Below are 24,200 nucleotides of genomic sequence, written 5' to 3' on the forward strand. Positions count from 1 at the left end.
TAATGAACTTTTTAAACTTATTGAATCACAAATTACAGGTCTTTTTGTGCGTACTCCTCCTCCTCTGTCAGATATGCCTGGAGATATTATTGAAAATTCTATTTCTTAGCACTATGACATAGTTTTCTTCTATCTATGTTTGTTTTGATTCGCTATGAAAGTTTGACAGATGAAATGAGGGGTTCGTGGAATTTCCTATGTTTCGAAGGGTGTATCGATTAGCTTGGGACCGAAGAGAGTACCAAAGCTGAGACAACAAGTAGAGCACGTTTCTTCGGGACCTGCAGTTTCACTAGTACATGCATTTTACTGGTTGAAAATTAAAAAAAAAAACAAACAAACCGCTGTCAAGCCGAACACTTGGACAGCTGATTTCGTGGTTGAAAATAATAAACAAATTGATTTTACACGGCTGCATTAGCAAAGTTGGATTAGTGAGATCTTGCGGCGAGAAGTCAATGGATGGCAATCGTTTTTTTTTTAATAATTCGTTTATTTTTCCAGGCTCGTTTGCCGTAGCTTTGCGGAGCCGATATTCATTGTTTGGATCACAAAATTACTTAAAACTAACGTTAGTAAAGCGGGGCCGATTACTCGCCACTATCTCGAGATTAGGGGTACAACAAATGGATGGCAGGGTAGCGATTGAGAACACAAGGTTTGCAGAGAGCAATGTGCTCTTTATCTCAAACTATGCGACATACTGATGAAAAAGACAGACATGGGGGTACCCGATGGGAAGCTAACAACTTGGGAGAACAGAAGATGACACTAACTACTAAATCCTCAAGATCTATCCGTTTTAAAAACACATAAATCAAATTCAAATAGTCGAGATCTCGGCTCGCTAAGACATCTCTAACGGGTATCACGGGTTGTTTGCCTCAGACCTTGAGGGATGTGGATAACTCAGATCTAGGAACACGGTGTAAGGTACATGACCAAACAACATGCTCGATATCGGGATAACTGCCACACGCACATAAATTGCTGCCTGAGAGCCCAAGTCGATAGAAGTGCGAGTCTATCGAACAGTGATTGGACATAAGCCATGACATAGCGCATATAAAGTTGCGGCTCATATTCAACCTTTTGAACCATGGTTTGTTCGACACATGTGGGAGAATAGAATGTAACCATCTTCCCAAATCACCATCATTCCACTTTTGTTGCCAACTGATGAGGACTTGCAGACGAGCAATGGAGAAAAATGGTGGCAATTGTTGTCCGTCGGTGATTGGCACTAGGTTGTGGAACAGGGACCGACGTTAAATAGGGAATTAAGTAGATGAAACAGAAAAAGAAGAACAAGAAGAAGAAGAATAAGAATAAGAAGAACAAGAAGAAGAAAATAATAATAAAAGAAGAAGAAATAAGGTCTGATCGACACATCATTTGGCGTGGAACTGTTCTGATTCGTTAATATATTATGGGATTAAGGAACAAAATAAGCACCAAACTTACTTATCGTAGTATGCGTAGAGTAAGGAAGGATTATATGGTTTTTGAAATAAGAAACTACTTATTAAATTAATATTGTATTTAGAATTTCAGCGGCAGAATTTTAATCATTATTGTTCCCATAATTCCCACTGTGCACCGGTGAAAATGTGTGTGTGTGTGTATGTTGGGGCTCATTTCGCAATGCTTTTGTTCTGTAGCACGCTTCGTCGATAACGACATATAATGCCACTCACTTTATGTTTGATACTTGAGATTTGTGTGTCAATATCTTCTTATATCTGTCCATTTTGTCTCGGTAACCTTCAACGAACGGCATGGGTTCTCTTTGTTTATCGTTTTATTTGTGCATCGGTTAATGGCCACCTACGTAAGAAGGATCACGTTTCGGTTGCTCGTTGATTCCGATTTTATAGAAGCGTTGCGCTCGGAGGGAGATCCTACACTTTTTGTGTTGAATTTAAAAATTCAGAACAGACGACAACGACAATGAATACCCTTATTGGATTAAGAGCGCCTGCCATGTATGCTCTGTATGTTGTGTGTGCTGATGCATAACGGTAGGCGCTGCTAAATTTTCCGTTCTCTGTACACGGCCGATTAAACTAACTCAAATTTGAGTGCCTTTCTTTCTTTTCCAGGAAAAACTTTTCGAATATGATTTTTCACTATACTCCGGACTGAGTAAAGTTTTCTTCATATTCGAGCAGATTTTTTTTAGGAAAATTGATGTCTCAGTCTATGAGTAACGTACGTTTTTGCGAACTAAATTTTGAATGATTTCATCGGTCGTGCACGCTTTTACTCAAATATAAGTATCCAATTTACTATTTTTTATATCCTGTAGTACCGACGGTGTTTTACCTTTATTCACATAAATTGTTTGGTGGATTTAACAATAAAAATAAAATAAATCAGGAAAATTCGAGGAGAATTTCAAGGAAGATCTGAGAATAAACCCTAATGAATTCAGATTAGAATGTTGCATGATGACGTCAGCAACACAATTTTGACATAACTTGTTTACAGGGACTTCAAAATTACTTGATGATTTGTCAACAAGTGTTATTATATGGTCAGCCTGCTTTATGATCAGGACTGAAGGCATCATCGTCGTTGTATTTTGTACCTCATAATTTCATCCCTATCCAAGCTAAATATAATTATGTAAAGCAAATTAACCTACCATAACCATACAATTATCGCATTCCATCTCAAATATTAATCAACACTCTTCCTTCGATAACGAAAGGAAAAAAAACGAAAACGCGACGGAAATTACGTTCACCTAACCTCCAGAAAAGAAAACGCTATCACATTCTCGACACTAATTAATTCCGATCACACGCACCCAAAATACACACAATCGCCTGCCTACCGTTGCTGCCTTCTTGCATCTCCATGGTAGCTATATAACCACTCCAACTCCGCCGTCGTTTCTCATATAATAGACTTCCCGAAAGGAGTGACAAATTTCGGAACTAATTTTCGGAGTAAGATCCCCGCACATGGCTTTCTTTCGTTTCCCATCTCATCGTCGTCAGCGTCTTCTAATAGGTTCTATACAAGTCCCACAAGGCGAAGAAGGAGAGAAGGAGGAAAGCGACCTCTACCACGGGAAGCCATAAATTTGCGTGACTCTTTTCTGCACGGTCGTTCGTTAGTTCGCTCGCTCGTACCCTCTGATTCCTCAGCTTCCGGTTTTCCTTTGTGATAGCGTTGGCCTTCGGAGAGGTCAGAGATGATTCTTCATCATCACCAAGAAGCGCCACACCACACACACTTAATATTATGGGCGTTAGGAAGATAGTGCGGTGCGTGTGTGAGCTGGAAACCAGTAAACGAACACAAACAACAACCACTTGTTCGTGGTCCGGCTGCGTCAGTCACACACAATAGATGGTGCGCTTTGACAACAACAACGACGATGATGATGATGATGATGATGATGGTGACAATGAAAACGGGTCCAGCGCCTCCTGCTCAGCGAAAGAATGTGATGTTTGGACCGTGGTGGTGAGAAAAAAAAAGAGTGGCGAGCATGGCAATAAATTTCTGATCAGCTTTCTTCTCATTTTCATCTCGTATAGGAACATTCTTGCCGCATCTTCCGGCGACACACCGGGTCAGGAATGGTGCTTTACCAATAAAGTACGATGATTGGGTTGAATGTCAGTATTTTATATGTTGGGAATGTTATGCTACCTATAATCGGTTATCAGTCCCATATGGATAGGAAATCAAGCAAAGATGGGACTGATTTGCGATTATGGGTAGTATGTCAGAGGTGATAAGCGATAATTTGATGGTTCAAAAAAATTAAGTGCAGTTTTCCTACAAAAATAAAAGAGGGACCATCGAGTTATAGAATTATCGGCTTATAGAATAAATTAAAAAAAATGTTTATGGTCTATAATTTTAAGAATATTACCGGAACATCATTGGAACATCTGGCCTTATTTACTCATATGAATTCGAAAAATGGTTTATCGATCCATTTGTGGAAGTTTTGAGTAATTAATTTATAATATTAAGCCATAGGGCTGCCAGTTTTTTTTCCTTGGTTTGTTTTCCGTCGATCTTGTTTTCCGTGCTGAGCACCAATGCTACCGACGCCAGGAAGGCAGCTCCCACACCTGGACCTATCGACCCATCAACTCATGAACCGGGGACCAACGGCTTTACTTCCCATCCGAAGGAAGGCGTGATCAGAGATGTTATGCCTTATAACATCCCGGCGGCGCCGACTGGGATTGAACCCAGGCCTGCTGTGGTGAGATGTAATCACGCTTACCACTACACCACCGGCGCCGCTTAGGGCTGCCAGTTCTTGAAAATTAATTTGTCAAGATATCAATGGTTCTGGTCTTTTTTGGATATGGCACTATCAACCGATCGAGGGAATCGTCCGCCCAGACTTAAATAAATTTTGACGAGCTTCTTTACACAGTTATGTTTTTAAGATTTTCAACACTTGCACATTTGTTCTGACTATTTTGACGTTGGAAATTTATTCATTTTTGGAATACAGGATAAAAAAAAAATCACAACTATCCTCAACATTTATTAATTTACCGTTCCGATTCAAATTTCGGACGATTCAAATTTCGGACACTTTCATTTTTAATTAAATATTACATCCAGTTAGAAACAAAGTAATAATGTTAGATGATCGTGGAGGGCACTAGTCAAAAAAAATTAAAATTTACAAGACATGTGGATCATATTCGACCGAGATAATCAACTTTTAAAAGTGTCCGAAATTCGAGTTTAAGTGTCCGAAATTTGAATCGGCACGGTATAATATTTTACAAAATTCTGGATCTTGATTTATTCTTTTTGTCCAATATTTCGAAAAAAAAATAAATATTTTTTATCATCCAGATACCATTGGAAATCTTTTATTGGTTTCCTCAGTATTTTCTGAAAAATTTTCTTGAATCATCTCAGAATACCCTCAGAGTTCATTTTAGACCTCTTTCTTTCTGTCTTTTCAGTTTTGCTCAGAACTTCCTTAAATTCTTTTAAATGCTTCCCTGCACACTTAATTTTTTTCGCCGAGATTCCAACAGCCGAGTAGTTCTGCAATTTATTTTGCTGAGATTCAGTAAAACAATTGCCGAGACTCAGCTAACAAATATCAGATTGCTGAGATGTCAGCTAACAAACAGATATTTTGCAGATATATCAGCAAAAGTAAATGCCGAGGCAATCGGCTGTTGGAGATGCTCCTTGAAATTTCGTTGGAATCATCCTCGGAATTCAATTCCTTCGGAATTTTCCTAGGAATAACCTTGAAATTCTTCTCAGTACAAATCCTTTGGAATTATTCCCCTGAAGAAGGATCCAACAAGTGCTGGGACGAATAACAAGCGTGTCGTTCTAAGTTAGAGTACTAGACTTATAAGCCGTATTCAGATATAATTATTCTCAGAATTATCAATTAATTCATTCCCTTTCAAAACACTCACTTTGAAAGTTCTCTAAGAATTCGCTTGCAGTGAAGTAACTTAGTCCATAGTGTGTGGCATATATTAGCGCTAGTGTAAGCCGGTCTTAACTTGGCGCTTAACGAATCAACAAGCCGTGTGTGCAGCCCCCCGTTGTAAGCACAACAGTTCAATTAGGTACTGCAGTGTGACGTTATAAATGAACTCAGTGTTAATCGGCTGAACCTTTTTGACAGTTCAGTGGTACTGTTTACAAGCACTTAGTCGTTTAAAAAAAAAAAAAATATTCTAAAATTTCCTAACTTTAACATGAAAATTGTCGAGGAACAGAGCGTTGAAAGGATGTAGCTCGTGGACATTGCAGAAGTGTGGCAGTCTGAAAATTTTTCGAGAAAATCAACCCAAGAAAAAATCGACTAAGTCCACGTAAACAGTACCACTGAACTGTCATCAGATTGAGGTTAACCCCGACGGTGCAAAACCTAATGCCGGTAAACGGAGGTCTCTATGGAAACGCTTCATTAACATACACGGGCAACTCTCCACTCACTTTCGGACCAGCTCTTCACAAGGTAAGTCGCACATTGGCGATCCTGCCAGATTTAACTAAGCCATACTAGAAACACTGGAATAAGAGACCAGCGGAAACACTGTTATGATTCCAATCGAACTGTCAAAAGCGGTTCCAATCTGCAATGTTTACAAATGGTTTGCTTCGATTAGGGAGAAGTATTAAAATCGTTTAACAATCACTCATGAACTCGCTCGTCGGTTCATTGGCGAAGTCACTCGCAAGCAGTTACAAATGCAAGTGATGCCAGGATTGCTTTGATGTTTATCTTGTTGCCAAATTCATGTTTTTTTTCTCCGCTGGTCTCTTATTCCAGTGTTTCTAAGCCATACGGAATCTTCCATAAGCTCATTTGGTTTTCTACCTTAAAGAAGCCACGATAATATCAATCGGATTAGAATAACCGTAGCCCTCACGCACCGAACAAAAATAAAAATAAAACTGCTAGATCTGGTTGATTCGCTTGTAAACGACGTCATTGCAAAAACGAGAAAAAAGAACGCCAAATCTGCCTTATTCGTCTCAAGACGACGCCATTGCGAGAAAAAAACTACCAAGCCTGCCTTAATCGTTTCAAAACGACGCCATTACAGAAAACGCAAAATCTGCAACCTCCCCCATCAAGGTTATCCTAAAGGTTCGTTCGCTATCCGACGACGAAATGCTGGTGAACGACCATCTGACCAACGTAATGTTCTCCACACCGGTGTCCTCGCAGAAGATGCGCCGTGAAGCTGGTCAGCTGTGCGAAGTTGAAAAGCTCCCGCCTGCACTGCCTTTGTCCGTCGAGCAGCTGAGGAAAGCCGAAGCTTCTAATTGTATTCAACCTGCCATTGTATGAAGGGCCAAAAACGGTTTGGGTGAACCCGTGAGAAACATCGCCCACGTGCATCTACGGAAAAAAAATGACCGGTCAAAAAACAGGCCATCCAACAGGAGGATGTCCCAATGAGAGGGGCTTAACTAGAAACGAAGACGAAATATGATCACCAAGCTTGACGGACATTTTCCGTCCAGTCAGGTACGAGATCACTACAGCTGCTGACGAGATGATAATCATTGGCGACTTCAATCTACCGGCAATTTCTTGGCGATCATCTTACGGTGGATTCCTGTATCCGAACTACGACCGTTCTACATTTCACTCTGGAGCTGTAAGCCTTTTTGATCATTACAGTATCGCTAATCAAGACCTGATTTGAAACCGTTTGAGCACTGTGGAGCGAACATTTCAAATTTTGCATCAGTCTACTGGACATATGTAGATTAATATTTCAAGAGGTCCTGCCTGCATTTATCTAGTAATTTCATGATTCATTCGATATTATAATTGAGTAACCATAGTTTTGTAAACATGCTTCAAGCTATTTGTGCCTAATGGTTAAACGAAAAAAATGTAATCTTCTTCTTTTTATTCTTTGGCTATACTAGAACACCAACTAGAACTTTACGCTTGCTCTCAACTGAGGGGACTAGAGTCAAAGGAGTACAAGTGATTTTGATTGATTCTCTTCAAAGTCAAAGTCAAAGTCGTCTATCGTTAATAACTCAGCGACAAACATATTACTTGATGCTGTTGCTATTCTGCATTAAAGATGATAACATCCTTTATTAAACTATGTAGGAGCAATAGTGTGAAATTGGTTGGTAAAGCCATGATTATCAAAAGAGAAAGTCGGTGAAGAGAATCGATCAAAATCATTTGTACCCCTTTGCCTGTAACCCCCTCAACTTAGTGTTCTTCGAGAGTTTCTACTGTTTTTAATGGAGAGCTTTCCTAGCCTGCACACTTTTTGCATTCGTATATTGTGTGGCGCACAATCATAGCCTATTCCCAAGGAAGTCGAGAAGTTTTCCAACCCGAAAATTCTTTGACTGGACCGGAATGAGAACACAGTCATCTATCCACAAATCTAAGGGAGGCTCTAATCTTTTATACAAAGATACTGTATTCGTTGAATCAGTTCAGTAAATTACAGACCTAAGGGCGATTCAAATATGGTACTCACTATTTAGGGAGAGGGAAGGTCTTAGAATTCAGGACAGCACGTGTAATAGGTATTAGAAAAAGCGTGACGCAGGTGGAAGGGAGGTGATAAAATTGATATATGTATATCGGACTTCATTATTGAATCGCCCTTCATAATTGGTAGCTGGTGATTGGTGGTAGGTAATTGAACTACGCGTTGCTATGTGTAAGTTTCTAGATTATAATATCTTAAAATATTTCAAATTAGTGTCTTGAATAAAGTTGTTCTCATGACCATGACCTTCCAGGTGCTAGACATATAAGTTCGAAAAGTTCTCACTATGTGGCCCAAGTAATAATAAGTTCCGTTAGCTCTATTTTGAGAATTATCTAGGAAGATTATGATTTCAGTTTGAATATTTCCGGACCAGGAACAACATGAAGTGATCAGAAATCGATACTCGACACCGTTTTTGAATAAGGTAACAGTTGTTGAGAAATTTGAGACCCTAATCAATAGAAGACACATGGTTCTTGAGAGTTTCCGGATTCCTTGGGTCATTAACTTGAAAATTTAGTATCCCTGTAAATTCCGATATATTATGTTTCACCATGTGCCTTCTGCGAAGTTCACTTCGTGAATCTAAACGTATATTCTTTTGGCCCATTTAGTTGGAAAAGTTTTTTTTTTTGTGAAGATGAAACGACGAAAGCGCTTTTTTAAACCAAAATTCAAACATAAATTTGGCGAAACTCTCACCACTCTTACGCAAACCAACACCACCATCAGAGAGGTGGTTTAGTTTACGGGGGAATACTGAGAGTTTAACCGAAGCGACGTTTTGTTTTTTTTTATAAAAAAAAACACATTCATCGCTATCAAAAATCATCCTTGATTTAATGTTATAGAGCATTTTACAAGACGTTTGTGCTCAGCTAACTTTTCAATTTATTATTAGTAATTAGAAATATCTTAGAAATATCAAACTAAGAATTACGTTGCATCTTGGAAAATATTTTTGTTGTTTACAAGAGAAACTAATAAATGTTCTCGTGAATGTTTAGATCCGAGACTAGAAATATGATCGTTTTCTTTGTGCAGCTAGATTTTTGCTTTCACTGCTATAAGAGGAAGAGGTGACAATTGGCTTCTTACTCTTTAATTTATATCTCTATCTCTATCTTTATCTATGTCTATCTCTATCTTACGCACATTAAATCAGCCAATCACGAGCTGGTTCACGTTTGACAGAAAAGTGATTCATTTTTGCCCCCGTATAGAGCTTTTTGACGTTTAATCGGCGCACACTACTGCACCATTTAAATCGAACGAGTGCAAGCAAGAAGGAAACAGATTAGTGGGAAAACAAACCGTTCATTCATCCATGTGTGCTAGATAGAGAAAGATTATTAAACGTCAAAAAGGTCTATTGACTTCTCGACGCAACATCTCACTTATACAACCTAGCTAGGGCAGCCCTGTAAAATCGGTTTGTTTATTATTTTCTACCACGAAATCAGCTGTCAAAGTGTTCGACTTGACAGCGGTTTGTTTTTTATTTTCAACCAGTAAAACGCATGTATAAGTGAAACTTCTCACTAATACTAACGGTGGTAGAGAACTCTATGGTCACCTCTTCTCTTAGTTTCATTGTGCTTTCTTTTCGTCGATGGACTGTCAGCTGCAGGATCAAGAACGAAAACTATATGCCCAGTTATTTGTGTTCTCGCTGCAGAGGTGTAACAAACGATCGTTTACGTTCACGACACCGTTCAGCTGTGCTGAAAGCGTTCAGCAAACATCCGGATGTGAAACTATTCCCGGAACGAGTGACGTCAGGATAGAGAACCCATTGGGGTTTAACTGCCAAGTGATGCCACGGATATTGAAGTGGCCGATAATGATGATGTTATCCAAAGCATTCATCTGAGAGGCATTCCAGTTAAGCGAGTTGATATGCGTTGTTATGACATCGACATAAGTGACGCGGTCAGGAGGAAGGCAGACAACACACATGAAATTGCTCACGCCGGACAGAGATGCTGCAACCCAGAGCTGCTCGACAGCGGAATTACCTGGAGGACAGACCTGACGCAAATTGATGATAGAACGGGGAATGATCCTGTCTGTATACAATTATCGGAGCATGCGAGCTTGTGGTTAGATAGAGAGCTATTGATCCCTCCAACGTTCAAATAATACAGCACCAAGTCTGAAGGAGCAGGTATAGTTTCAATACGTCCTAGAGTCTGAGCAACTTGCGAAGGATGCCTTGACGGTGCAGGCGAATATTTTTTTTTTTGCTTTATTATAGAGACTTTCAGCCTGTAGCTGGTTCGTCTCTTTGAAGGATTGGGGCTCCTGAGGGGGTCCCGGATAGAGAAAATAAATAAATTACATAGTGTTTGTTACAGAGTTTAAGTATCTCAGAGTTCTGTGTCATTTTCACACATCCAAATCATCCCAGTTTTAGTGCATTTTTTTCGGTTTTATCTTTTTGGCATTTTTATGCTTATGTCTTTCTGTTTTTGGGTTTAGACTAGGGGTAAGACAGCTTTTAATCTTGAGTTAGAACGGAGTTGATTTAAATTTGCTCTGAGTAACACGAGTTGCTCAAAATTCAATACAAGCAGACTCAGTAACCATGTCATCTAACCGCGTTTCCGGATAGGAATTTAGAAACATTGGATAGTAATGTCCATATGAGATTATTAAATCCTATTTAAAGGCTAATGCTATTTTTTAAAATCTGTTTCTGCTATTAGTTGGATAAAGAGATTTCGTTTAGGGAAATTGTGAAAAATGTTGAGTTTTCGCAAAAACGGACAAGACTTTTTATAAAACAAAATGATACACCTTTTACTTGTGCACTATTCACATACACCTTGATTGATTCGTCGGTATCACACCTTGATTGTTACATACACCCTGCACGATTCGTCTATTTGGCAGAACGGTTTTCACATACGTTAAATCTGATAAACCGGTTTTTGATTTTGCAGTGATGATACTTGTCTAGAAACTTGCGCGGAGACGAACCAGCGTGCGGCTGAAAGTCTCCTTAATAAAGATAACTCATTAACTAACTCTAGAAACTTGCCGTCCGAACAGTGGGATCTTCTTTGGCAAGCGCTTTGTCTTTCTTCTTCACGTCGTATACTACCTTGGTTGACATCTGATGTAGTTCGTGTTGTCGTTTTAATTCTTCCTTTTAAGCATCATCATCATTTATAATATTTATGTTTTAGTCAAGAATATTCAACAAAACATACCTAACAGTAGCTGAATCTCGTTGAAATCGATTTTGTATCTACTTAGAAACAGCTTGACGCATCTGCTGATTGATAAGGCTTGTACTCGAAAAAAATGCACCATTTTATCCGTGTGTAACTTTTTTATTCGTGGGTAAAAATTGATAAAAATCTGGGTATAACTAGTTTGGAGTGAATTGTTTACATGTGCAAAATTTCATAACAATCTTTTCAGTGGTTATTGAGGTGTCATCGAAACAAGAAGAAATCGCCGGAGAATTTTGCGCGCCGTCATGGAAAATCCGACTGCGACCATGGATGGATCGGAAGACAACTGGGAATCACCCATACATCTGTGTCTCGGGTGGTAAAATCGTTTAAGGAGTCCCAGACGACCGAGCGGCGGGCTGGAAGTCGAAGAAAATCGAAGACAGCTGACCCTGTGAAGGCCCGGAAGGTGTTGGATTATTTCAAGAGTGTTCCGCCTGGTTCGTTCAGCCAACCATGAAACGAGCTGGGCTTCGTGTATTCAAGGTTCGAAAGGCACCGAACCGGCGTGATCAACAAAACACGGCGGCCAAATCCCGCGCAAGGAAGCTGTATCGAGAATGGTTAACGAAACCGATGTGTGTGGTTATGGATGACGAAACCTACATCAAGGCAGACGCAAAGCAGATACCGGGGCTGGAGTTCTACGTTGCCAAATCACGGTTTGATGTTCCAGAAGACATAAGGAAGAAGAAAGTGGACAAATTTGCCAAAAAATACTTGCTCTGGCAGGCCATATGCCAATGTGGTAAACTGAGTAAACCGCACATCACAGTGGGTACCATCAACAGCGAAATTTACCGCACCGAGTGCCTCCAGAAACGTATGTTGCTCTTCCTGCGGTCCCACGGAGGCGAGACATTATTTTGGCCGGACCTGGCATCATGCCATTACGCGCGATCGACGTTGGATTGGTACAGAGGCAATAACGTTGATTTTGTACCAAAAACTGCCAACCCCCCAAATTCACCAGAGATTCGTCCGGTGGAAAGATTTCGGGCCATAATGAAGGCCAAAGTTCGAAAATCTTCCAAGGTGTTTAAGAACGAGCTGGAGTTGAAGAAAGAATGGATGAAAGTGACCAAAAAGGTCGGCTCCACCATTGTTTAAAATGTAATGAGGGATCTTAAGGGAAAGGTGCGGGCTTTCAGGAAATTGAATAAAGTAATTATGCCGAAATATAATCCATATGTTTTAGTTCATTCCCTGAAAGTTTCAAGAAAATCCGACTTAAAATAAACTTTTGGCGAACACTTTTGTCTGGTGCATTTTTTTCGAGTACAGGCCTTAATGGTTGCTTTGTTTTTTCACATGAATACGACACTTCACTGTGAGCGTATCTGCAGTTTTTGTGTTATCATCAAATTTTATCAGTTAAGTCATGTTGACAATAAAAGGGTGTATCAACACCATTTTAAAAACAATGAAAGACGATCACATAGGGCGTTCATTAAATATATTTTTCATAATTTATTCAAATTTCCAACCTTGTTTTTCATTAACTCGTAGAAAAAGCATGTATTTTATTCCTGATGAATGTGGGCGTCTTAGTGGAATACCTGTATAATGAGAGAGAGAAGGATTAGTATTTTCCATTTAATTCCACTACTTTATTTGCTTATCCTTGACAGATACGCGTATTTCGTCTACAATGTGCAGACTTCTTCAGTGTCTTGTACTAATACTCGAGTCGAGTATTAGTACAAGACACTGAAGAAGTCTGCACATTGTAGACGAAATACGCGTATCTGTCAAGGATAAGCAAATAAAGTAGTGGAATTAAATGGAAAATACTAATCCTTCTCTCTCTCATTATGTATTTTATTATTCGGTTAGAAGCAAAATATCGATTTGTTTCTTTTTGCAACTTACGTCCTTTTGAAAAGTTATGCTTGAATTGTTCCATACTGATTTCATATTAAAAATATGTCTTCTAGTTACACATCTATGGATATTTACTGGAAGACATTTGGTTTGCTTGGCCCTCTCCTGAAACAAACATGGTTCTCAAAATATTCCAATGATTTGTACTGGGGCAGTGATAAAATTCAATGCAGCAATGTTGCAGTTTCAGGGTTACAGATTATATTCTTTATTTTTTACTATTGCAACTGGAAATCTTATAGTATACATTACAGAAATTGTATTTAACAAATCCTGTTGTTGATATTTGCAATATGCAAGGATTGGAATTCTCTTTCATATTAAAAATTTGAATACTCGTTTATTCAAAGAAAAGGTTCCCATCCTTCTTGAATAGGTGACTCATGCTCTCCTTGGTGAAATACTTGTCTCAACTAATAACACATATAGGATGAAAATCTTAGATCTTAGCGACACGAAGTCGCAGGTTTTTGGTTGAAGAGTTCTGCGATGTTTATTCGACGTCCCTAATCGCTTAGGAGGGATCGACTTATTGGTTCGACAAAGTGCGGCCTTGTCACCAGCGACCGATATAGTCAGTTTCATGCACTTGATCATCGGAACCAGTTCCACATACCAACGAAACTGCCATACCAGGCCACCACCAAACTGCCATGTCACTACACAGGCAGTCGTACTGTACGACGGTCGTTCCTCCATCTTGATGATAGGATAGGCACAGTATCATCCGCCTTAATCGGAATCGGGTCCGGAACCTCATCACAAGCGCTCGTTGGATTGCAGTCGATGTTTACTCAAACTGATGACAGATGATGTGTATTCAAACTGTTTTCACTTGTTGACATAGGACTACTTTGATTAATTTTGAGTAATTATGAGTAACTCAAATTTACTTGATGCAAAAATATTAACTCGGAGTACAGCTGGTTTGCCCCTAGGGTTTAGACAATCATGTAGTTTGATGAATTTCTTGCGATTTAAGGTCACATTAGCCTTACTCAATAATGGTGGGTCGGGAGCTTATAAAAGTCCTCAATCGAGAACCGTTGGACTAGGCAATCTGAGACCTCAGGAGTTAAAAACTTCGAAGCCCTTAATTGGTTACACATAAATCCACAATTACAATTTAATTTACATTACAGAGTAATGTACTTTTTTTACAGCTCCTGAGCATGAAAAATATGCCACCGAATGCCTACTACACGGTTCACTCTCCTCCAGTCAGTCCGTGGTAGGAAGCACGACAACAACAGCACTTCCGTATTGGTAACGCTCCAAAAAACTTCAAGCGCAACTACTTATCGTATTTCATGGCTTGTTTGTCTCCGTGCATATTTTGCCGTTGTTTATTATTATTTGATGCATACCACTGCGGTGCGGTCTTGAGAGTAAGATTTTCCACTCCGAATAAGACGATCACTATTAGCAACGCTTAAAATTGTGTCGGAAAATATGCTCCATTTTTATATAAATAAATACGATACCATCGAGCAGCAGTTATAGCCTTCAATCCTTGAGTATCTGCCATATGGCCGGATTCGAATCCAGCGCCTCTGGTAGGACCATCATAGTCATATAGTAGTTTGGTAGTGGCACTAGCCAAGAATGCTGCTCCGAAAGCGAGAGAGAGAGAGGAGGTTGTGCAAAATAATTTATAAAATTAGATTAGTCGCATATGTGTATGTGAGCATTTATGGCATGTACTTCTTCATGCACTTTATGAGTGGTTGGCAAATCTGCTGGCATGGTACCAGCACACACGATGCACAGATGAAGCGGCGGCGAGAGACAGAGATATGGATTGCAAAAATTTTATGTAATTAATTTTGAGCTATATTTATGATTTATTCTGGGCTGCGTTTCGGTGCCGACTTCAAGTTGGCATTTCTAGAGCGTGAAGATTTTTCATCGGGAAGGTGACGGATTCACTCGGGAGACTGCGCTTCGAGCATTGAATCGAGGTAGCAACTTAGTACTTTACATGCATTTTTAGTAGTTTTACAATCAACACCACTACTACTTTTCGTATTTGCGCCATCTTTGGTCGAATTGAAAGTGGAAGCAATCGTGTAAGCGCGTAATTGTAATTCATACTAATTCGAAAATCGCTCAATTTATCGAAGCTTTTAATGTGCTTTAGCTAGCACATGATCACATCTAGCAATTAGAGGCCACCGAGCATGATGAGGGAGTCGGGCAAGGTGCGGGTCCGGGGGGATGCCTTAGCGAAGTAGCAAAAAGGGGGTAGCACCAGAAATCAATACAAGGTTCATTAGGTTTTCAGAGTGCACGTTCCGGTTCATAAGTCAAAAAGGCTCGAAGATTATTGCCCAGGTCGGTGGCATGTGTGGGTTAGATGGTTGATCTAGCAATAAGCAATCGTTGCTGTAGCTCCCGGCTGATGATGATGATGGTGATGGATTCGGCACTCACGAAAGAAAAAGGGATTCAAACTCGGAGGGGTAATTATATTTATTCTGATGATATGGTAGCGCTTCGGCCACAAAGGCTGATGCCGACAAAGCAGCGGCACCGTCGGTGGGTACTCGAGATGAATTAGAAAAAGGTTGCTATTTAATGAGGTCTATCGAGATTTTGAGGTGGCCCCCGCACAAAAGGGCTGTTGGAAAGTACTAAACGGCAAGTTTCATAATTTGAAGCGGTTTTGGACAAAGGTTAGCCAGAAGAAGGTTGGATGGTAGCAGACGAAATAATTGAATGAATGGTCTTTATAATAGTATTTAAGGTCTTAATATGATCCAATTTTGAAAGGTCGTAATCTTTGATTTGGCATTTTTGGGTGAGACTTTGGAAGGGTTGATCCATAGTTTAGCTTTCAAATATGTTCAGAGGTCACTGCACCAATGTTGTTTGATAGAATTGATCAATTTCTTGGGGGAACATTCAAACTGTAGGTTGCATGTTTTTTTTCAACAAATTGCATCATCACCACTCAGTATTTCCAAATGAACAGATTGGATATCATGTCAAATAAATAAATGCAACTTCTGAATTAACTAATCTACATATTTTAAGCAGAATGGAAGCACTGTCTACTGTCTCCTGAGAAGTTGCCCTAATATTGAAAAACCTATCATGCATAATTTAAAATTTAATTAGCTTTCAAGGACAAGATTATTGATTATGTTGAAAAATAAATTGAAAATAGGGTGGTCCTTATGGCTTTATGTTCAAAATATCAACTTGTTAATTGATAGACTTGCATAATGTTTAAGAAAGTTGGAGAACTATTTATTTTAAGCAACTACAATTTTCATATCTCTAACGGTGCACGTTTTATACTGGTTTTAATCAGTAGCTTAGGGTGACAAATGAAAAAAAAACGATTTTTTAAAATTTACTTTACTTACTATCCTAGACACATTAGAAATTTAGTATATATAAAACATTCGGGATGAGAAGGGACCATCAGGGCACCCAATTGAAGCGATTTGGATGGGGAGAATGAAAATGTCAACTCACTGTTGCTAACATTACGTGGATAAAGGGTGGGCTCTTCTCCCCATTTGTTCTCGAAGGGAAAACAAATTTTTAAAGCAGCAACTTTTTTTTTGATGCAACGCTTAAACCACAGACAAACAGACATAACACTCGCAAGATGTTCATCGAACAAGCATTTATCGGTCAATTTAAAAGTATCTTAGTTGGTAGTACCGCCACCTGTGGCGCGCATAGTCAATTCCCTTCCGTTTGACGTTTTCACACTACCGCCATCTGTTCAGCGTACTACCCACCACAGTGTACTCAGCAGATGGCGGATATGTTTTAGCGACGATGTTTTACAGTGGGAAATATTCAATGTGTTATGTCTGTTTGTCTGTGCTTAAACTGTAATTTATTTATCATCATTAAATAATGATCATAATAATTAAAGTAAGTTACTCACAACAAAGTGCCCAACTAACAATTTTAGCTGCAGATTAGCTTATACAGCCAAAAATTGGCTTATACAGTTAATTTTTGCCTGTATAAGCTAGTCTGCAACTAAAATTGTTTGTTGGGTGGTTTCCTTTACCACTAGACTCCGTTTTCTAATTTTCCTCAATTGGATGAACCTGAGTACCGCTACCCTAAGCGTATTCTATCATCATCATCATCATCATCATCATCATCATCATCATCATCATCATCATCATCATCATCATCATCATCATCATCATCATCATCATCATCATCATCATCATCATCATCATCATCATCATCATCATCATCATCATCATCATCATCATCATCATCATCATCATCATCATCATCATCATCATCATCATCATCATCATCATCATCATCATCATCATCATCATCATCATCATCATCATCATCATCATCATCATCATCATCATCATCATCATCATCATCATCATCATCATCATCATCATCATCATCATCATCATCATCATCATCATCATCATCATCATCATCATCATCATCATCATCATCATCATCATCATCATCATCATCATCATCATCATCATCATCATCATCATCATCATCATCATCATCATCATCATCATCATCATCATCATCATCATCATCATCATCATCATCATCATCATCATCATCATCATCATCATCATCATCATCATCATCATCATCATCATCATCATCATCATCATCATCATCATCATCATCATCATCATCATCATCATCATCATCATCATCATCATCATCATCATCATCATCATCATCATCATCATCATCATCATCATCATCATCATCATCATCATCATCATCATCATCATCATCATCATCATCATCATCATCATCATCATCATCATCATCATCATCATCATCATCATCATCATCATCATCATCATCATCATCATCATCATCATCATCATCATCATCATCATCATCATCATCATCATCATCATCATCATCATCATCATCATCATCATCATCATCATCATCATCATCATCATCATCATCATCATCATCATCATCATCATCATCATCATCATCATCATCATCATCATCATCATCATCATCATCATCATCATCATCATCATCATCATCATCATCATCATCATCATCATCATCATCATCATCATCATCATCATCATCATCATCATCATCATCATCATCATCATCATCATCATCATCATCATCATCATCATCATCATCATCATCATCATCATCATCATCATCATCATCATCATCATCATCATCATCATCATCATCATCATCATCATCATCATCATCATCATCATCATCATCATCATCATCATCATCATCATCATCATCATCATCATCATCATCATCATCATCATCATCATCATCATCATCATCATCATCATCATCATCATCATCATCATCATCATCATCATCATCATCATCATCATCATCATCATCATCATCATCATCATCATCATCATCATCATTATTTATTTTATTTATTTTATTTATTTTATTTATTTTATTTATTTTATTTATTTTATTTATTTTATTTATTTTATTTATTTTATTTATTTTATTTATTTTATTTATTTTATTTATTTTATTTATTTTATTTATTTTATTTATTTTATTTATTTTATTTATTTTATTTATTTTATTTATTTTATTTATTTTATTTATTTTATTTATTTTATTTATTTTATTTATTTTATTTATTTTATTTATTTTATTTATTTTATTTATTTTATTTATTTTATTTATTTTATTTATTTTATTTATTTTATTTATTTTATTTATTTTATTTATTTCATTTATTTTATTTATTTTATTTATTTCATTTATTTTATTTATTTTATTTATTTTATTTATTTTATTTATTTTATTTATTTTATTTATTTTATTTATTTTATTTATTTTATTTATTTTATTTATTTTATTTATTATATTTATTTTATTTATTTTATTTATTTTATTTATTTTATTTATTTTATTTATTTTATTTATTTTATTTATTTTATTTATTTTATTTATTTTATTTATTTTATTTATTTTATTTATTTTATTTATTTTATTTATTTTATTTATTTTATTTATTTTATTTATTTTATTTATTTTATTTATTTTATTTATTTTATTTATTTTATTTATTTTATTTATTTTATTTATTTTATTTATTTTATTTATTTTATTTATTTTATTTATTTTATTTATTTTATTTATTTTATTTATTTTATTTATTTTATTTATTTTATTTATTTTATTTATTTTATTTATTTTATTTATTTTATTTATTTTATTTATTTTATTTATTTTATTTATTTTATTTATTTTATTTATTTTATTTATTTTATTTATTTCATTTATTTTATTTATTTTATTTATTTTATTTATTTTATTTATTTTATTTATTTTATTTATTTTATTTATTTTATTTATTTTATTTATTTTATTTATTTTATTTATTTTATTTATTTTATTTATTTTATTTATTTTATTTATTTTATTTATTTTATTTATTTTATTTATTTTATTTATTTTATTTATTTTATTTATTTTATTTATTTTATTTATTTTATTTATTTTATTTATTTTATTTATTTTATTTATTTTATTTATTTTATTTATTTTATTTATTTTATTTATTTTGTTTAGGTCAGGAGATATTCCAATTACTTCAAAAAAGCACCAACAATTTAAGAAAAGTCTAGGCTTTCGGTGAAGTGTAAAGATCTTGAAGAATTAGTCATTATGTTTCGGCTATTCAGTCTTCAAGAAAAAGTGATAACTACAGTTTTACCATCGTCGACATTTTGGTTCATGGGTTGGGATCTTCATCAGGGCTAGTTAGTTATTTTTATTTATTAGAGACACAATAAACAATTTGACCTGTTAGTTAGTTTTATTTATTACAAACCCATCATACAATTTGAGCTGGTTAAATGCTGCATAAGCTATTTTTTTGTTTAGGAAGCAAATTTTTACCTGAATAAGCTTTTATTAAACTTTCAAGGTGTGTAGGGGAGACTTCCAGCCTTTGGTTGTGGGACAAGTGGACAAAAGACAAAACGTGGAATCATAAAAGGTCGAATGATGAGAAGGAGGACAAAAGGTCGAATGGACAAACGGTTGAATGATTCAAAATAAGACAAAAGGTGGAATTGACAAAAGGTGCAATACTATGAAAAAAGTTCATCAAAAAGTGTTTATTACGGTTTCATCATCACCATCAACGTTTCGGTTCAGCGGTTGGGATCTTCATCAGGGTTAGTTAGTTATTTTTATTTATTAGATACCCAACAAACAGTTTGAGCTAGTTAGTTACTTGCATCGTGCATCATCGTTTTGGAGGAAATCTTCAGAATCGTCATTCATATTTTTCTATTTACTCAGCGTGCGCACAGCTAAAAACAGCAAAACAAAAAAAAAATCCTGCCTCGTTCGCCCCCTTCCGAATTCTCAAAATGTCAGATGGATAAAAGGTCGAACGGACAAAATTTCGAATATGCAAAAGGTCGAATGGTTCAAAGAGGGACAAAAGGTCGAATGCACAAAGAGTTTAATGGATAAAAGGTCGAATGATTCAAAGAGGGTCAAAAGGTGGAATGGACAAATGGTGGAACGGACAAATGGTGGAACGGACAAATGGTCGAATAGTTTAAAGAGGAACGTATGTCGAATGGACAAAAGGTCGAATGGACAAACGGTCGAATGGTTCAAAGTTGTTCAGAAAGTCGAATGGTCTAAAGAGGTCAACTGGCCCCTAGGAGGTACAAAAAGTCGAATGGTGACAAAAGGTGGAATGATCCAATAAGCTACAAAAGGTCGAATGGACAAAAGTTCGAATAATAAGAAGGTTGAATGGACAAATGCTGGAATGGTCCAAAGAGGGACAAAAGATCAAATGAACAATAGGGCTAGTTTTAGTTTCAGATCATAATGATTGTTGTGCTGAACGAAAGATTGTTCAGCTTTCCCCTAAAGAAGGTCATTAAACTGAAAACAAACATACATTTAAACCGTACCCTAGTAGTCAATAGAGAGATCCTAGCTTCGATATCGGCTTATCAGTTGACCTCTTCCCCAATAATAAGAGAGAACTAAATTGTGTGTACATTCCGAACATATGACAAATCAGTGAGTAACCAGCTCCAAACTTACCTTGACAGCCCTGTGAAGAGAATGGCCTGAGGGTATTAAATGATTTGTTCACTGGAATTGGGCTCGTGGGGCCAGTCTTGATGCTTTTAAAGCATAGAAAGTCTAGAAGAGTCGGACATTTTTGGACCCAAACACCTTGAACTTTTGGATTCTACTGACTGTTCCATCTGAGTGATATTGAATCAATTCAAACGATGCAATATTATATACGATCCCAATCCGTCGCTGCGTGGCCAGGTCTTCCATCAAAGCAATAATCCACGAGCTGTTCCGAGTCCTGCCGAGCAATAAATTATTATTCCGGCACGGTTCCGATTTCGATTCCCCGGCACCGCACGTACAATCAACCGCCAACCGATACTCGTGTACGGGACACAGAAATTGGACCAGTTTGTGATCAAGAGTCGTGAATCTTCGCGCCGCGGTCATGCACGCGCGTAGGTGAAGCGAAGCGAATCACGGAGAAAAGGTCCGTCGTCCCGGAATATAGGGAGAAATATATAGGTAAGGTACTTAAAGGCCGACTGGAACCAGACCAAAGATTTGCGGAGGAGTTGGTGCGAAGAAATTTATAAATAATGAAGTGTTTTATTAAACGCTGTGTGTCTGTGGCAGGCAGTTTCCCGATCCGTAGTTGGTCGTGTTGGTCGGGACTGCGATGTGGAAGTGGTACCAGTTTAAACGTATAGAACAAGCTACATGCAACCATTTTAGGCAGGGTAGGGCATGTGCAGTGCATCTTCTCTTGAGTAGAGGGGTTTACGTCCGCTCTAATTAAATTAATCATCATTTGCCTGCTCCGATGCGCACCAAGGAACGTCGTTGCATCTTGGTGGCATTCAGGTGATTAGGAACTAGTCCAGAACTGTGGAGGGAGTAATTTATTGTTTGAGCGAGAAATTGAAGCAAGATGGGGTTGTCTTCCTTAGGTGCTTATAATTCAATGTCTGGGAAAAATTGAAGTTAGAAGCATGCTTGTTGTGCTATTGCGGATTACGTGAAAGCTAATGTATAACCATTATCGAATGCAACAACACAAGGAAAAGTTCATGCACTCATAGTTTTATTAAACTCAGATTGCAACAAAATGAACTCGTAACTGATAAATCTAATAGGTGATATCAAGTAACGGATTGTAGAAACACTGTTCTCCCAAGCATGCGACAGGTGTTTCCGACCCAATCTGCTCGAGAGGGAATACCATCTCACAATTAACCTCAACACTTGCCATGTGATATGTTTATCTTCGACTGTTTAGCGCGTATTTTAGTACAATATTTATTCCCGGCCATAAATAAAAACCTGAAGTGCACAGATACCTACCTACGACGATGGAGGCGGTGCTGGCTGGCTTAAACACCTGCTCTCGCTTGGACCCAAACACAGAGCGACGACCCACCGAACCAGACCTGCAGAAAGCCAACGGGAGAAGGCCGAGGAGAAACCACAGCAGACCCATGCCATGCCCGGTGTACGCCATCAATATTTCAACACTAATAGAAATGTAACATTTCCCAATTACCACTCGCAGCTTGATAAATCACCCCTGGGCGATGATAAATGTGCGCCACTTTGTAAGACTAAACACATCTTTTCGATTAGAGCCCAACACTGGGGTAACCGACGACGACGACGACGACGATGACCAGCTAGCCGCGGTCAACATCCTCTCCCTCCGTTGCTGTTGGTCATTTGAAATTTCAGACAGAGCAGCTCGGCATTTGCATATCACACAATATGGCTATGTTGGTTGGCTTTTAAGATGACGATCTTGGCCGGGTGTTCTCCGGTGCTGATTGAGGCCACATCTAAGAGTGCCACCGATCGGTTCTCTTTATCTTAATTAATAACAAAAGGTCTTAACAGCAGCAGCATCGGCGGACGCCCCATTTAGCACTTTATTCCAGTTCAAAATGCCCCCTACCTTTTCGGTTGTCGGTCTACCCACTGGCAAGGATCTGCGCTCGAGTTATCTCAATGGCATTAATCTTGACAGCCGCGCGCTCGAGGGATTTGCCAACGAAATTTGAATGCGCAGCCGGCTTCTAGTCTGCCGGGAACTTCCCTTTCGGTGTCAGTGTTGCCAGATTAAACCTAAATCGCTGCTCATAACTTTTAAACGAACTCCCCAAACCATGGCACCCCGTCCAACAGTTTGATTAATCTGGCCGAATTAATGACTACGTGCGAGGTTCGATCGGCCTCTGCCATATAATTTCTGCCAATGGCTTCTCGAGAAAGAGAGGTCATTTTCCGCGTTTATCCTCCTCAATATTATTCATCTGCCAGACCAAAAATCAAATTCACCACCAAGACATCAATCCGTAGCAATATAGGCGGGAAGGCTTTCAGCTTAATTATGATATTGAAATCGACTTCTCCTCACTCGCTCGAGTTGGCTGAAGCCGTCCAGCAGCGAACCACCTTCGCCCAGCCCGCCCAGGTTTCGGTTTAAGTGGTTCGATTATAGGCTATCGATCGGAATTCACCCGTCCTGCCAGTTCGGCCTCTTCCGCCACCGCCATCGCGCTCTTTAATACGGTGATTATACAATTTTAGGGCCCGCGATATTGATTTAGTGCGATTAGCTCACCTCACTTTCCGCCAAGTCAGGCTAGGACTGTGTTGATGTGCCCGATGGGCGTCCGATGGGTGCTAATTTCCGACCCTATGCCCGCGGTACACGGTTGGGTTCAATGGTTCGATACCGATGATTACCGATGGCGCTAAGTACACGCTTTTACACCGATACAGTTACGTAAGATTGTGGCTTGGTGATGGCATAGTTTGGACGTGTCAAACGCTTAGTGGTAGTATGCAGTCTAACTTCATCCGATGTCAAGTAAATTACGAACTATCAAAGCTTGTCATTTAAGCCAATTAACGTATCTCGTCAACGTAATTGGTGGGAAACTTTCTTGCAAGAGGCGTACAATATTGCCAAGAGGCATACAATATTGCCAAGAGGCATACAATATTCCATGTCCGTTCC

At 37.9% G+C, this 24,200-nt stretch overlaps 1 protein-coding gene across 1 annotated transcript in view; it reads left to right on the forward strand.

Moving 5' to 3' along the window:
- The window catches only part of Spindly (spindly), a 243,722-nt gene that overhangs the window by 66,683 nt on the left and 152,839 nt on the right, over positions 1 to 24,200 (forward strand). The window lies entirely within an intron of this gene.

This window comes from Ochlerotatus camptorhynchus, unplaced genomic scaffold, assembly GCF_037179485.1.
Source record: "Ochlerotatus camptorhynchus isolate MF236.1 unplaced genomic scaffold, CSIRO-AGI_Acam_v1.1 ptg000467l, whole genome shotgun sequence".
In the NCBI taxonomy this organism is placed as follows: Eukaryota; Metazoa; Arthropoda; class Insecta; order Diptera; family Culicidae; genus Ochlerotatus; species Ochlerotatus camptorhynchus.